Source organism: Carassius carassius, chromosome 26, assembly GCF_963082965.1.
Source record: "Carassius carassius chromosome 26, fCarCar2.1, whole genome shotgun sequence".
NCBI classification, from domain to species: Eukaryota; Metazoa; Chordata; class Actinopteri; order Cypriniformes; family Cyprinidae; genus Carassius; species Carassius carassius.
In genome coordinates this window covers 22,478,795-22,495,763 of record NC_081780.1, presented here as the reverse complement: position 1 = coordinate 22,495,763, position 16,969 = coordinate 22,478,795, and the positions used below count along the sequence as shown (strand labels likewise).

Sequence of the window (16,969 nt, the reverse complement as noted above, 5' to 3'; positions counted from 1 at the left end):
CAAGCTAGCTATGTGTGAGAGAGTATTGTGTGCGCAATAAAAGCTCATAAAGTGACCCGAGTTGTATCCGCCGTACTTGTCCTGAAAACCCTTCCAGTGGGGAGTTTATTGAGCTATAAAAGGTAGCTTAGTGAAGAACTGGACAACGATGCTCAACTCCCACTGAATCATCTTGGAGTAGAATAGCACCCACCCCAAAATCACTAGTGTCTGTTAAAATCAGGGGCAGCAAGAACAGGGGAACTGCTCAACAATGCCTTCAGATTGTCATAGGCAACCTGACATAACTCAGTCCAAACAAAAGGAACCTTAGCGCTAAGCAGGTTAGTCAAAGGTGTAGCAACAGTGGCAACATATCTGCAAAAACTCTTATAGTATCCTGCCATACCCAGGAAATGTTTTAGTTCCTGCCGAGATGATGGTACAGCAAAATTCACAATGGCCTCCACTTTTGCTCTTACTGGAGACATATGTCCATGGCCAACAACTTTACCTAAATAGGTGACTGTGGCCTGCCCAAACTCACACTTGGGAGAGGTTCAGGGTCAAGTTTGCAGCCTTTAACCTCTTGAACACATCCCCAAGCTCTGTCAAGTGTTGAGACCAGGTAGAACTATAAATGACCAAGTCATCAAGGTAAGCCTCACATCCTGCAGCTCCTTATAACACCTAATTAACCAGAAGCTGGAAAGTGGCAGGTGCATTTCACATACCAAATGCCCTAACATTATAATGGCAGAAGTTATCTGGTGTCACAAAAGCAGAGATCTCACGGGTTCGCTGGCTAAGTGGAACCTGCCAGTAGCCTTTCAAAAGGTCTAACTTTGAAACAAAGGATGCAGAACCAACTTGGTCAATGCAATCATCTAACCGAGGAAGAGGATAGGAGTCGGGTTTCATGATGGCATTCACCTAATGAAAATCGGTACAAAACCGAACGAACCATCATGCTTCTCAACTAATAAACATGGTGAACTCCAAACACTACAAGTCGATTCAGCTATGTTATGTTCTAACATATACTCTACCTCTTTGCGCAAAAGCTGCCATTTAACAGGATTTACACTATATGGATGTTGCTTAATTGGGTTAACTTGACCTATGTCAATGTCATGCTCTAGGACATTGGTACAAGAGGGAACATCAGAGAACAAGGCAGAATATTGATAAATTAACTGAATTACATCAGAGCGCTCAGAAAGAGTTAAATACGACAAATAAAAGTCTAAATCAGCCAGAATCTCAGAATTTGGCAATCTACTCTGAGCAATTTCAGAGATGGCAACCCCTTCTACGGTCTCAGTAGTTGGATCATTCAGTACAGCCAAGACCTTGACCTCGGTAGATGCAGTTTGGTTATGGTCAAAGTAAGGCTTGAGTAAATTCACAAGGCACATTTAAGATTTCCTTTTACGAATTGGAGTCTTAACCAAGTAGTTACACTCACCAACTTTCCGATCAATGGTATACGGACTAGTGGTCGACCGATATAGATTTTTTTATAACCGATACCGATTATTTGCATATGTACCCGATAACCAATATCCAGAACCGATATTTATTTACTGTTATACTTCTGTTTTTGACAATTATTACAACACAAATGAGCTAAACAAACTATTTTATTTACAACCCGAATTCCGGAAAAGTTGGGACGTTTTTTAAATTTTAATAAAATGAAAACTAAAGGAATTTCAAATCACATCAGCCAATATTTTATTCACAATAGAACATAGATAACGTAGCAAATGTTTAAACTGAGAAATTTTACACTTTTATCCACTTAATTAGCTCATTTAAAATGTAATGCCTGCTACAGGTCTCAAAAAAGTTGGCACGGGGGCAACAAATGGCTAAAAAAGCAAGCAGTTTTGAAAAGATTCAGCTGGGAGAACATCTAGTGATTAATTAAGTTAATTGATATCAGGTCTGTAACATGATTAGCTATAAAAGCTTTGTCTTAGAGAAGCAGAGTCTCTCAGAAGTAAAGATGGGCAGAGGCTCTCCAATCTGTGAAAGACTGCGTAAATAAATTGTGGAAAACTTTAAAAACAATGTTCCTCAACGTCAAATTGCAAAGGCTTTGCAAATCTCATCATCTACAGTGCATAACATCATCAAAAGATTCAGAGAAACTGGAGAAATCTCTGTGCGTAAGGGACAAGGCCGGAGACCTTTATTGGATGCCCGTGGTCTTCGGGCTCTCAGACGACACTGCATCACTCATCGGCATGATTGTGTCAATGACATTACTAAATGGGCCCAGGAATACTTTCAGAAACCACTGTCTGTAAACACAATCCGCCGTGCCATCAGCAGATGCCAACTAAAGCTCTATCATGCAAAAAGGAAGCCATGTGTGAACATGGTCCAGAAGCGCCGTCGTGTCCTGTGGGCCAAGGCTCATTTAAAATGGACTATTTCAAAGTGGAATAGTGTTTTATGGTCAGACGAGTCCAAATTTGACATTCTTGTTGGAAATCACGGACGCCGTGTCCTCCGGGCTAAAGAGGAGGGAGACCTTCCAGCATGTTATCAGCGTTCAGTTCAAAAGCCAGCATCTCTGATGGTATGGGGGTGCATAAGTGCATACGGTATGGGCAGCTTGCATGTTTTGGAAGGCTCTGTGAATGCTGAAAGGTATATAAAGGTTTTAGAGCAACATATGCTTCCCTCCAAACAACGTCTATTTCAGGGAAGGCCTTGTTTATTTCAGCAGGACAATGCAAAACCACATACTGCAGCTATAACAACAGCATGGCTTCGTCGTAGAAGAGTCAGGGTGCTAACCTGGCCTGCCTGCAGTCCAGATCTTTCACCTATAGAGAACATTTGGCGCATCATTAAACGAAAAATACGTCAAAGACGCCCAGGAACTCTTCAGCAGCTGGAAATCTATATAAGGCAAGAATGGGACCAAATTCCAACAGCAAAACTCCAGCAACTCATAGCCTCAATGCCCAGACGTCTTCAAACTGTTCTGAAAAGAAAAGGAGATGCTACACCATGGTAAACATGCCCCGTCCCAACTATTTTGAGACCTGTAGCAGAAATCCAAATTGAAATGAGCTCATTTTGTGCATAAAAGTGTAAACTTTCTCAGTTTAAACATTTGCTATGTTATCTATGTTCTATTGTGAATAAAATATTGGCTCATGTGATTTGAAAGTCTTTTAGTTTTCATTTTATTAAAATTTAAAAAACGTCCCAACTTTTCCGGAATTCGGGTTGTATAACAATCACTCCCTGCATACAAAAAAAACCTTTATATTTATACACAAATAAATAGAGGGGTCTGAGTCCAAAAAATTAAAGTGCACTGTTACTTACTAAGTGTCTTTGTTTTAAAATAAAAGCTTTGATGAGGTAAAAAAAAAAACAGGTAAAAAAAATAAAGCACAAAAATGATTATAACATATTGGTGGGGGCGGGGAGGGGTTGGCTATTTAGAAGTGCATAGCTATTTAGTAGTGTAACTTAATACTCCCAGTTAAGCAGAACTAGGTTGTAGTGTAGAAAACAGAGTCTTTCAGCATTCTGCCCTGTAAGCCTGCTTCGTTTGTTTTCATAAATGGCTCCCACTTCACTGAAGACTCGTTCACTGGGCACCAAAGACGGTGAGGGGCAAAGGAACTTTCTTGACAGACGAGCAAGAATGGGGAACCTTTTCTCATTTAGTTTCCACCATTCAAGTGGCTTGCCCATCCTCCTATCAATCACTGATTCTGAAAGGTACTGCTGAAGCTCTCTTTCAAGGCTAGACCCACCAACTTCAGAACTAGTAGCACCAAGCAGAGTATCATACATCTCATCAATCAGTTTCTTCTGGGTTTCTTCTGTACGGGGCCTTTTTGAAACTGTACTGGAATCATCTGAATGTGTTCCTTCACCTTGTGCGTTGTATCTTGCTCTAAGATTTCTGTCTCCTCCTCAAGCCAAACTTTTGCATTCAACAGTGTGGTGTCAGATGAAAAGGCATGTGCCTTGTACTTTGGATCTAGAAGACAGGCAAGGACTGCACATTTCACCTCCTCCACTTTTGCAAAACGTCGGGTGAGACTCTCCAGCATCTCCTGTCTCATTGTTTTAATCCCATGAGAGGAGGGACCTTGACTGCTAAGCAACATCTTCAGAACTTTGACAGATGGGATGATGCATGATGCCGAACTCTCATAGTGGCTCATCTCAAGAGTGACCTCCTCCACTGGAGAAAGTGTCTCAATAAGATTGCTGACAATACTCCACTGATCAGCACTCAGGCTAGTGAACCCACTATGCTCACTGGCATAAATGTTCAGAGCTCTTCTCTGCTCTTGCATCCTGACCGGCATGTGCAGGGTGGAATTCCATCGGGTCGGGACAGCCTGAATGATGGCATGTGCAGGTAGCCCAAGATCCTGCTGGATCACTGCTAAACGCTGTTTAGCTAGTACTGAATGATTAAAATGTGTAGCACAGCTTTTCAGCACTGACAGGATATTTTGGACAGCTCTTTGTGAGTTGAGGCCGTCATTGACAACTAGCTGTAATATGTGGGCACTGCAGCTCATGTAAAGCAGTTCAGCAATTCTCATACCTTTAACAATGTTAGCACCACTGTCCCTGAGAACAAGAACCACTCTATCTTTGTCAATGTCCCATTCTTCCAGCATGCCCAAAAACATCTCGCTAATGTACTCTCCAGTGTGTGATCCCATCATTGCTTTTGTGTTTAGAATTACTTGTCTGCGAATCCACTGATCATTAATGAAATGGCATGTCAAGCTCATTAGGGATTCAGTTGTACTGGACCAGCAGTCTGTAGTAAAAGCCAAGTTATAACCTGCGTTATCAGGCTTAAGCAGTGCTTTAACCATCTCCACGATACTGTTGTGAAAACTGGGGAACATCTCTGTGCGATAGAACTTCTCACTCTTCAGAGTATATCTTGGTTCTGCAGTTGCCATGAGTCTCTGGAAGCCTTTATTTTGAACCATGGTGAAAGGCTGTCCAGTGTTTTTGAGCGGACATCAGGCGTCTTCCACTTTGTCTGCTTTTCAAACATCATAGGAAGAGATGCTTGAATGTGGCTGGATGTCCTTGCCTCTTCAGCATCTCTTTTTTTCTTTGCCTCTTCAAAGATAGTTGAGTGATGTATCTTTACGTGGTTCCACATGTTGGAGGTATTTTTTGTTGTTGTACATTTTGACCCCATGCTTATGTTCATTTGGCATTCTTTGCAAACTGCTACTCCTGCCATTGGCTGAGTGAAGTAAGTCCATACCTCACTTTGATTTTTCCACCTTTCAGTCATCTTAAAAAAAGTGCTGAAAGTTAGCAGTTTTTCATGTTAAATTAAATCTTCAAATTAAAATAAAAAGATATATTACATTATATAATTTATATCTAAATTATACATATGATTTATAAGCTTTATCAGCAACAATGTTATGTTAAAAGTTTAATGTTTTAAAATGTAGAAAATAAATGACAGGAGAGTTATATCACCTTTGCAGAAATGTAATTTATTTTAAACAGTTTTAGAAGGTTTATGTGCCATTTAATAGGTTTAAGAGTGAGGAATAATTCACTGGGTAATGTTAATTTAATTCACTGAATAATATTAGCTGGAATATATAACATTGTCAGGAAAGTAACAAACAAAACAGCATACATCATTGCATTTTCCAACTAGTGTTATTAATTATTATGTTTTGTCGGTCTAGATCATGAAATGCTTTCTGACAAAGTGCTGTAACTTATCTATGCATTTACACAAAACTATAAATTGGGCTACTCAACCGCGATCGCGTGTGGAGATAATAAATAATTTCCACAGAGCTGCATTTATTTAGATTTGTATTAACTAGATAATGGTTATGTAGTAAATCAAATGATTATATAATTTAGGGGGTTTAAACGAGATAATCTTGTCAAAAATTTCATGCAGTGGCCGTGCTTGAGGCTTCCTGATCATCAACCCATTCAGGTGCTGAGCAATATGAACAAACTTTTTTTTCAGAGACTATATAAAGTTAAACAGCACTTGTCAGTTGGCATTTTATGATCTAGATTCAATCTAACGTTAGATCATGAAATGCCAACTGACAAAGTGCTGTTTGACTATAACTTAATCAACCGCGATCAGGCGTGGAGATAATAAATAATTATTTTCCACAAAGCGGTATATTTATGTGTATTAGCGAAATAATTGTTATGTAGTAACTGATAATATAATTTACGGTGTTTAAACAAGATAATCTTGTCAAAAGTTTCATTCAGTGGCCGTGCTTAAGCCTCCTGATCATCCGTCTTTTGCTAAGCAATATGAACAAAGTTTTTCTTCTAGACTAATGGTGAGCAAATACAACAGATAGAGAATTAAATTCAGCGCTTTTATTTTCAACATGCACTCATTCATGTCTATTTTATTTAATTCATGTAAAGTTACGTCTTTATTGGGGCAGGACATGACGAATTACACTACGTGACTCAATGAGTTCATCTCAATTATTTAAAAACAAGCTGCATTAATTAACTATATCATGAATTTATGTCTCTGATCTCATTTGTGCATGTCTGTTATGTTAAATAAAGTTGAATAATTAAAGCAAACCAAGTAGAACATATACTTTACCTGTGCACTGAGTTGTTGACCGATCTCCTCAGATGCCCGGGCTGCAATGGCGGAAATCTCAAAATGGCCACAAGATGGCGCCGTAAATCGGCGAATCCGATATTACAAAACCGATACCAGATTATGGAAAAATGCTTAAATATCGGGAAAAATATAGGTAAACAGATACATCGGTCGATCACTAATACGGACCACTATATTGAGCCTGCAATGCAGAACCCAGTATTGGTCAGAGCACCAGCACTTGGTCTCCTGAACAAAACACAAAATGTTTAGCCTTTTGGTCATAGCAAGTCTTCATCTTCTCCTGAGCTGCTTTCAAATTTTCTTTGGCCAGTTCACAGGCTCTACTAAGTCTGAAACGAAAGTTAGACACATAGTCCAAGAGGTTAGTAGGAGAAGAATGCTCAACATCTAACCACTTCTCCTTTACCAGTTTCAAGGGCCCCCTCACAGTGTGGCAAATCACAAGTATAGCCGGACTGAAACCAAGGGACTCCTGAACCACCTCTCTAACTGCAAAGAGGATTAATGGAACGCCATCATCCCAGTCTCTCTCAAACTCAGTAGGTCTTCAGCATAATCTTAAGAGTTTGATGGAATCTCTCATCAGCTAGGAACCTAGGTGTGCTATTTGATAGCAATCTTTCCTTAGAAAGCCACGTTTCTAGCATTTATAAAACTGCATTTTTCCATCTCAAAAATATATCTAAATTATGGCCTATGCTCTCAATGTCAAATGCAGAAATGGTAATCCATGCATTTATGACCTCAAGGTTAGATTATTGTAATGCTTTATTGGGTGATTGTTTTGCACTGTCAGCAGAGCCTGGTTTCTCCCAAGGTTTTTTTCTCCATTCTGTCACTGATGGGAGTTTCAGGTCCTTGCCCTGTCGCATCTGGCTTGCTTAGTTGGGGTCACTTCATCTACAGCAATATCGTTGACTTGATTGCAAATAAATGCACAGACACTATTTAACTGAACAGAGATGACATCACTGAATTCAATGATGAACTGTCATTTGCATTATTGACACACTGTTTTCCTAATGATTGTTGTTCAGTTGCTTTGACTGTTCAGCGCTTTATAAATAAAGGTGACTTGACTTGAACTGTCAAATTTATGCTTTAGTTTTCATTTAGAATACAGTTTAGTTTGATACCATTGACTTCACTACATTCAACACTAAAGCCAACTGTCCTATCTAAAATCAACTTACCAAGAAGTATCAGATGAGGAGTTGCAGGTATAGAGAGTGAACTCTCAAGGTCAGCTGCAGTGGCATATCCCTAGGACATAGAACAAATTAAACACAATAAGACTACAACTGAGTGAGATAGATATATAGATAGAATGAGAGATGGAGAAACAGGAAGAGATAGATAAAGAGAGAGAGGGGGATATAGATAGAGAGATAGAGAAAGATACAGAGAATGATAGTGATGGATGGATAGAAAGTGAGATGGATAAAAGAGATAGAGAGATAGAGTTAGATAGATACAGATATAGAGGGAGATACAGAGAGAGAGGGAGATAGAGGGAAAGAGGGAGATACAGAGATATAAATAGAGGAAGATATAGGGATAGATTGATAGGGAGAGATTGATAAAACAGAGATAGATACAGTGTAGGGAAAAGAGAAAGAGAGAGATAGTGAAAGAGATAGGTAAAGATAGTGGAATAGATAGAGATAGAGGCAAAGTGAGGGAGAGATAGATGGTCAGAGGAGTGTGTGTGTGTGTGTGTGTGTGTGTGTGTGTGTGTGTGTGTGTGTGTGTGTGTGTGTGTGTGTGTGTGAGTGTGAGTGAGAAAGAGAGGCAGGTGTGTGTGTGTGTTTCTGTGTAGGGGAACTTACATCTGCAAGAACAATGAGTCCTGAGACATCTTCAGAAAAATGTGAGACAGAAGAAGATGGATGACCTGATAGGACAGCTCAACATCATCATCATGCTGACGAAAAACGTCCTTCATCCTTGCATTTGTCGGTTTAGTCTTGAACATTTCCACAATCACTTTGCCACACTCTTCCATGGCAAGTTCAAGGCTACGCAGCACAGTAATATCAGTAAGAAACTCAAAGTGGGAGTACAGTCCTTTCTGACTGAACAAGTATGGCCACTTGGATTTTAAAGATGCAATTGTTGGTGTAGGTAAAACATTGATGTGGGACCGCTGCAGGTAGAAAGAAGAATCCATTAGCTTCTATACCTCTGGTCTCTCAGCACCAGCTGTGCCATCCCGACTGTAGATCCCTTCCAGTTGTGTACGCTTGGACTCCATTGTTTGCTCAGTCTCTTCTGCAGGGAGGCTGGGCTGGAATCTTGTACACCCATATATGTCAATAGGCCCTCTCTTTTGTCCATGGCTAGCTGAAAGGTGCTGATGAAAACTGCTTGCACCTGGTAAAGGTCTCTTACAAGATGAAATGGCAGTGCGAATCTCTGAAGGCATAATGTCCCATGGCACCTTAAAAGACTCTGGCCATGATTTCCTTACAGACTGCGCGGCAAACGGGCTGTCCTCAATTCCAGATAGACTGATAATTGATAGACAGTTGCTGCTGACTTCAGTGGTGGAGGATGGAATGATTTCAAGATTTACTGTGATCACTTTACTCTCTAAAAATGACAAAAAATATGAGATGGGTCATGTGAACTTAATTGAAGGCATCAACAAAATATAATAACTGCAGAATCCTCTCCTCCCCCAGAAAATCAATCCAGATCCAAATGTGAGTAATGTTTTTAAATTGTGAAATATACATTGGTTATGAACTTCTGCAAGCCATGATGTAATGGAAAGTACTGTAACTTAAAAAGCAAGCTTACTTATTTGGAATACTCCCAAAAGTTGTCGTCATCTAACAAGAGGCAGTAAGTCTGCAAAGTCGTCCTCTTTTACATATCTGAGTTCTTGTGTTGATGTAAAGCCGCCAGCATTTACAATTCTATCAATAATAGTTTTGTGAATAGATTCTGAAATATTTGGCAGTGCCCTTGGCACAATCTCTATCATTTTAAAAGTAGTATCATCAGAAAAGTAGGCATTGATGTATACTGAGAAGAAAGAAAATAACAATTACTGTCATATCAGACAATGTGTATTCTTGTAACATCAGAGAATAAATGTCTTACAGTCCATTAGGATTCAGCCAATGAATGAGCTATTGAGAGAAAATATAAGTTGTCCATCATTTAAGGAAAGGTTGGTAAACATGCTGCAGTACATCATTTTGGGGTGTTTATTATTAATAGTGCATTGGCAATGGGGAGAGAGGAAAAAATATTCAAAACAGCAACCCAAAATGACATTAAAATAGCCTGTCTACCAATAGAAATTCCATCAATAACATCTATTGAACAGCTTTCAGATTCTCCTGGCAAGGGCTGTGGGACTGTTTGCTCCAGCATCGTGGCTGTGCACTGAAAGAAAGGAATGATGTGGTACAATTACTGCCATGGCAGAGAATGTATATGCTGGTAAAGGATAATAATCAATAAGGTCATCTTGCTTAACACAGCAGTAACATCCCTGCACTGGAGTAAATCCATAAACACCGACATCATGAAGAAACACAGTCCTACATTTTTCAGTGAGAATATATTCTGGTGAATGATTCTGTATCAGTATAATGACAATATTCCCAATGACAAGACTCTCAGAGTTCTCATCTATTGACACAAGCATGTTTTTCTTGTATTTTGTGCCTTTGACAGTTGCCTCATTGGCAATCAGTGTATTGTGAGGGCCAAAATCATAGTTTGAAACAGACTCCCTGATGTAGTCATTGAAGTCCTCAAGAAAAAACTCAGTTGCCTTTTCTGCTACAACAACAGGTGCAAAGAGACTACAAGCCTGCAGATAAGCCTGGAAAAGATATGCTATCTGTCCAGCTGAAATGGCTGGAGCACAAATGAGAGAGACCATTTCTTGCAGTTGTATGACAAGTTGCCAAATTTTGTTTTCACTCGGGGACTGAATTTTCTCTCCAATCAGTAGTGGTAATAACCTGAGCAGGCACCAGTTTTGTACAGTATGGCCACTGAGTTGGGTTAACCTCACATGGTTCGTCACTTTCTGGGTTAACCTCACATGGTTTGTCATTAGCATCATTGCTGAGATATTTAAACTGATTAATTCTTCGATTTAATTCAAGGTACAGTAGGTGGCCATCCTATCTGGGGCTTACGGCGCTGATCCACTTGTCCGACACGACTGTCGCGTGGTGTCGCGACGCCTCCCCACATTTGTACGTTGATGGGCGTTCCTCTGTTTGCCGCTATGGGCGTGGTTTTGACCAAGCGGGAAATGTTGCTTATTTAAAGCATTTGTTCGAGGAAGTGATGTGTTTTGTGGATTTCAGTCATGAATCGAATAAGAGAATGATCATTGTAGCTGCTCTGCTCTACCTCCGGAGGAAGAAGCCACGTCGTCGTCCCTATATGACAATAAAGTCGGATCATATAAATTAGGGAATCCTGCGACAGCCACAATCAGTTTCTCCTCCATTTTGTACTCTGGAACTAAAGTTTCCGCGCATTTTTGAAGTAGGATGTGACATGCGAAGAGACTTCCCTCCGTCTCCATATGCTCTACTTCTATTGAATAGACGCGCCGCGTTTGACGGACTTCATTTGCATAAAGATGGGCATCGGCCAGCTTTTTGACGCGCAGCACTTTTTCAAATGAAGCGCGGCCTTCCCGGAATGCTTTGCGGGTGCGACAAAGTCGCGTGACATCACCCATAGGAAAATAGTGGAGCGTGGCGCGACAGAAGTGTTGCATGGACAAGTGGATCAGCGCCGTTACGCGGCGGTGCCGCGGTTGTAACTGTAATTCAGTCGCGTGTTAAAATCATTCGCGAAACTACCGCCAGGTGGTGCAAAGGGACGGATTGCGAAATGAATGTAATTGTAAAATTAGATAAAAGAAGGAAGTAAAACAACAATAACATTATGATATAACATTGTAACATTTAAAAAAAAATTTTTTTTTTACAATTTGTTAATTTTTAAAATGTAGGATAGTCTTAGGCTACAGTCTACTAAACAAAAGTTAAAAGAAGACCTTAACACAAAGGATCATATGCATGATATTTTTATTAAACAGTAAATAAATATAAGGCCTATATATATATATAGATATAATTAGTATTAACTCTGTTATTATTCTTGATTTTTCAAACTACCAGCATTTTTGAATTATGCCTTATGTGTGACCAAAAAAATTAAGTATTATTTGTTTCAGCTGTTTGATCGTGCTGGTGCCTCGCGCACATATTCACTGGAAACAGCAGTCGTTCACCAGACATTCGGCGTGAGCACATGTCAGCCAGCACATGACATTGTTAATTATGATTTTTTTTTTGCTCGATACTGAAACGCACACAGCCTATTTACCTCATGAATAATAGTTAAGCTTCAAATGGGCAACATCACAAATATGGAAACGTTTGATTTCTCACGATTGAGAAAGCCAAACCTTACCTTATGCTTAGCTTTAAATTATTATTTTGTTTGTTTTTTTGTTTTATTACTAAGCCTATATTATTATATACTGCAATTATATTTATCCATTAGAATTATATATTTTTAATTATTGTTTTGTTCTGATAAATTTGTTAAATTTAAAGGATTTGTTGTAAAAAAAATTCTTATAGCCTATTTTCTTCCTCTCACAAACTCTGATTTATTTTTTAGCGTGTTTAAAAAAAAACATGCAGCAAACGAAAATATTTGATCCGTTAAAATGAAACCTATACACGACTCATATATTTTTTTTCCTCTGACAAACTTAATTTAATTTTTAGCGTGTTTAAAAAATAAAAAATAAAGAAAACATTCAGCAAATGAAAATAGGCGATTAATCCGTTAAAATGTGTTACTCTTGGTTAACATTAATTATAATTATTTTACTTCAGAACAGAGCCTGGGACTAATCTAGGTTATCCATGTTTTTTTTTTTTCATTGCATCTGAAAATGACTTTGTTCATTACATTCACTTCACGCGACGTGGCGCAGATCAGCCTCCCGCAAAACTCAGCTGTGGACGATTTAAAAATGTTTGAAATAAAGCAGTGGTTCTCTACCCGTAGCCCGTGACGAATTCAAATGCGGCCCGAACCACATGCTGAATAAAAAAAACATTTTTTTATATAATTTTCTAAAATTTTATTATTTACATCAATTAAAAAAAAAAATATGCTACTGATGAAATATGAGCTATATCCTAATGTTTTTATGTGATTTTGTTTTTTCTTCATATATTATTTTCAGACATGAGCACTGGCATAAGCATTTAACGAACACATACAAGCGCGCACTTTGGCAGACTTCAATTCAAATAGTCATCAACAGCCAGGGGCGTTGGGTCTTGATACATTGGGGGCTTAAGGCCAATTTATACTTCTGCGTCGGGTGCGCGTAGAAGGTACGGCGTAGCATACGCATTGACGTGTACCATACGTCGTACCCTTCGCCGTACCCTGACGCGCACCTCCTCAAAAATGTAACTACGCGTCGCGGCGACGCGGACCGCAAGATCTGTGATTGGTCGGCTTGGTAGCATCGCATTTCCGGCGTGTTCTTCTGCACCGCCCGCCATTTTTAAATTCAGAAGTTCAGGTGAAAGTTCAGTGAAGAAAATGGAAATGGACCAAGTGACCGAGCGATTAGTTGAAGAAGTGCGGAAATACAGCCATCTGTATGACTCGTCTTCTGCAGAATACAAAGACTGCCAGATGGCAGCGAATTCGTGGAGAGAGATTTCCTCCAACGTCGGAATCTAAACACAGTGGAACATTAAAACCCGCCCCCGCCAACTAGCGTTTCGGCGGTGCAACTGCAGAGCAACGCAGACATAACGCAGAAGTATAAATGCTCACTCCGCTAGTTGGCGGGGGCGGGTTTTAATGTTCCACTGTGTTTAGATTCCGACGTTGGAGGAAATCTCTCTCCACGAATTCGCTGCCATCTGGCAGTCTTTGTATTCTGCAGAAGACGAGTCATACAGATGGCTGTATTTCCGCACTTCTTCAACTAATCGCTCGGTCACTTGGTCCATTTCCATTTTCTTCAGCCCAGACCACCCCCTCCCCCCCCCCCCCGCGCTTTTGGTAACTTGGAAGCGTTGAGCATTAAATACTTCTTTTACAGCATTCAGGTACATTTTTTTTGCATTTTAAATGATAGGAAAAAAGATAGAATGCTTTATTTGTAGAACTGTAACAGCTATTCACTGAAACACAAATAAATAATACATGAATATTAAAAAAATGAATATAAAACTATATATATACTGTGTAAATAGATATTTATCTTTCTATATTTATCTATATCTATTTATCTATCTATTTATACACACACACACATAAATCACTCCAACAGTCTGCTTGTATAAGTCTGGAAAAGGAACTATAGACAGTGCAGGTCCAGTAAAGAGGCCATCCAACAGACAGTAAACACAGGCACTCTGTATAGATGTCATAAACATAAAAATCACTCGCGCCCGACGCGCTATTCGCATCCGGTGTGAACGCACCATAGTCACCTGACTTAAAGTTCAATGATAGGAATGAAACAATGAATGAGTTGTTGTTAATTCTCCATTTTCACTGTATGTTTCATTAAAAAAACGGCAGCAAAACAGCGATTAAAAGCCGTTTAGCTCGCGTCTCGCGAGATGAGAAAAGTGACATCGGTTGCTATAGGTAGCCTATCAGACAGAAAAGTTGATGCTAGCGATGTTAGAATTTCCTAACCTGAAATTAAAAGAATCAAGCAAGATATGATTCCTAAAGTTATTTAGTATCTGCTTCGGTAATACCAATTGGGGAAAATCCTATCTTAGACTCTTTCTGTAATACGGCCCCTGGTATTCTAGCTAGCTATCCATTCTTTGGGGAATAACGTTAATTTACCCATCGTGTTTCAATCGCCAAATCAGATGTATAGGCTACTTCATCTACATTCTTCACGAGAAACGGATTATGACTCACAAAATGGATTAGTTATAGGCGAAATAGTAAGGTCCCACGTACTTTATATATACAGTACATGTTGTTCTGCATTAATACCACAGTAAGTACAGGGCTAGGTACGTTAGACCAGGGTTTGCTAAAGAGCCTTCACCGACCTGAGCTTAATGAGGAGGGAACGGCGCCAGTAGATAACTCTTCTTGCCTCCTATTTTTACTTTTTAAAAAGTGTCTAATGTCCATAGCTACCACCAGAAGCCACAAACAACAATGACAGTAAAGCCCAAAGCTCTTTCTCCTCAGGCGCGCACTCTAAGCTGTAACCATAGTAACTTTGATCTGCTTGAACACATTTTAATCGTCTTTAATACATGATTGATTCCGAAGGATAGATTAAAAGACCCGGTCATTTTTTTAAATAAATACAAATTACTAAAAAAAAATAATAATAATTATCAATAAATTAAATTTTTTGAGATCCGGGGCTATAAAAAACCCATGTCTAACGACGCGCCTGTCAACAGCCATTAGGTAAATTGCCTTTAAGGTAAAATTGCGCATCAGAATGGACACATTTGCTTTTTAAGGGAGAAAAAAAAGAAATTCAAAAAATGCCAGCGAATGAACATGTACAAACTGTGAATAGTCGCAGTATCAGTATTGAAGGAGAAGTGCTGGATTTTCGTTTTTTTTTTTTTTGCCCCGCAACTCACTTGAAGAAGTTCAGATAAATGGAAACACCATACACTATGTAACAATCCTTATCGTCATTGGAGAAACAAATATTAGGATTGTCCCTTATTTTTTCCCTTGTTTTCCTTCTTTAGGAAAACAAGGGAAAAAATAAGGGACAATCCTAATATTTGTTTTGCTTTACCTATTTATGTAAGCAAACAATAATAATAATAGCCTAATAATAATAATAATAATAATAAAATAATGTCATTAAAAAATACCATTGGCCTGAGTAATTTTGACCATTATAGAATTGTGACTTTAAAGATTAGTCATTTAGGTGGTAAAAATAGGCTACTGTGAAATGAATAATGGCATAACATTTTAGAAATTAACAATGGCATTTTAGAGCATTTTAAAACCCCTTTATAGAATTTTTGAAGGAAGCTGAACCAAATAGTTTATTTTCTGTGTAACCAGAAATAACATTCACCATGTTATGATTAATGTACCATTGTCTTGACGCTTGTATAGTATAGATGTTGTCGTTTATTTAATTTATTATTTATTTTCTATTATTTTATTATCATTTTTGCTGTAATTATGTATTTCATTTATATATTTTCCTGTGTTTGTTTTTTATGTAAATGCTTCAAAAATCAATAAATACAATGTTAAAAAAAATAACAACCGAAGGTTTATGAAACATTAGCCAATAAAGCATTTTTTTAAACAACCGAACTTAAAGTTGTGAACTAAAATATTATTTCAACCATACAGCATGTGAATAAATAAAATGCATAATTTTCATAACATTTCATTATTCATAAAATGCATAACGTTTCTGGTGTTTGGATTTGTAGGCTACTTCAATATAATGAGCTCCAAGTTTAAGAATAGCCCTAGACTAGTTTCTCTCTCTCTCTCTCTGTTTAACAGCATTAGCTCAATGATATACGTCTTCCTTCCAGAATTTTCCTGCCTTGCTAAATGTTGGGCTCATGCAGGGCCGGCGCATGCCTATAGGCGAACTAGGCAGCCGCCTAGGGTGGAGAGAGAGAAGGCGAGAGAGAGAGAGAAGGCGAGAGAGAGAATTATTAATTTATTTGTTTCACATTAGGTATAAATAAAATAAAAGCTATAAATAAATAAAAAAACTTTACATTTCGAATAAAAATTCCCGCACGGCAGCGCCCTATTAGTAGGTCTATATGTATGCAAAATACTTTAATGTATATTCAAAAATGTCAAACAGAATAAATGTATCTGGTCATGAGTAATCGCCTCCGTGGAAGAGCGCTTTTCGCTGCTTAGAGACCATGGGCGTATTTGGATTTTTAGATGAAATCGCATCACTCAAAGAAAAGGAGAATAGAATAGCCTTCAGGATTGCTTAGGACTGGAAAAGGCCCTGACTCATGGAGACTCGCGAGATGTTGATGGGCATGAATTGTTTGAAGAGCTGACTGCTTTGGGTAGACGCCTGGTTGCTGGACCTAAACCACTGGATGCGCTTAAATTCATCTGTGAAAAAGGGATGGAAAACAATTTTCCAAATGTTTTTGTAGCATTGAGAGTGCTTCTCACTCTCCCTGTCACTGTGAGCTATGGAGAACGCAGTTTCTCAAAGCTTAAACTGATAAAAATGATCTCCGAAGTACAAGTTAAACTCGAGGACGCAATCAAAGCGTTTGCCGCTGC

The 16,969-nt window shown here is 38.8% G+C and overlaps 1 protein-coding gene and 1 pseudogene; both read right to left on the bottom strand.

Annotated features, from left to right (window-relative positions):
- LOC132106083 (gastrula zinc finger protein XlCGF49.1-like) overlaps positions 1–16,969 on the bottom strand; it is a 473,864-nt gene that overhangs the window by 209,132 nt on the left and 247,763 nt on the right.
- Positions 3,295–8,854, bottom strand: LOC132105364 (zinc finger BED domain-containing protein 4-like; annotated as a pseudogene).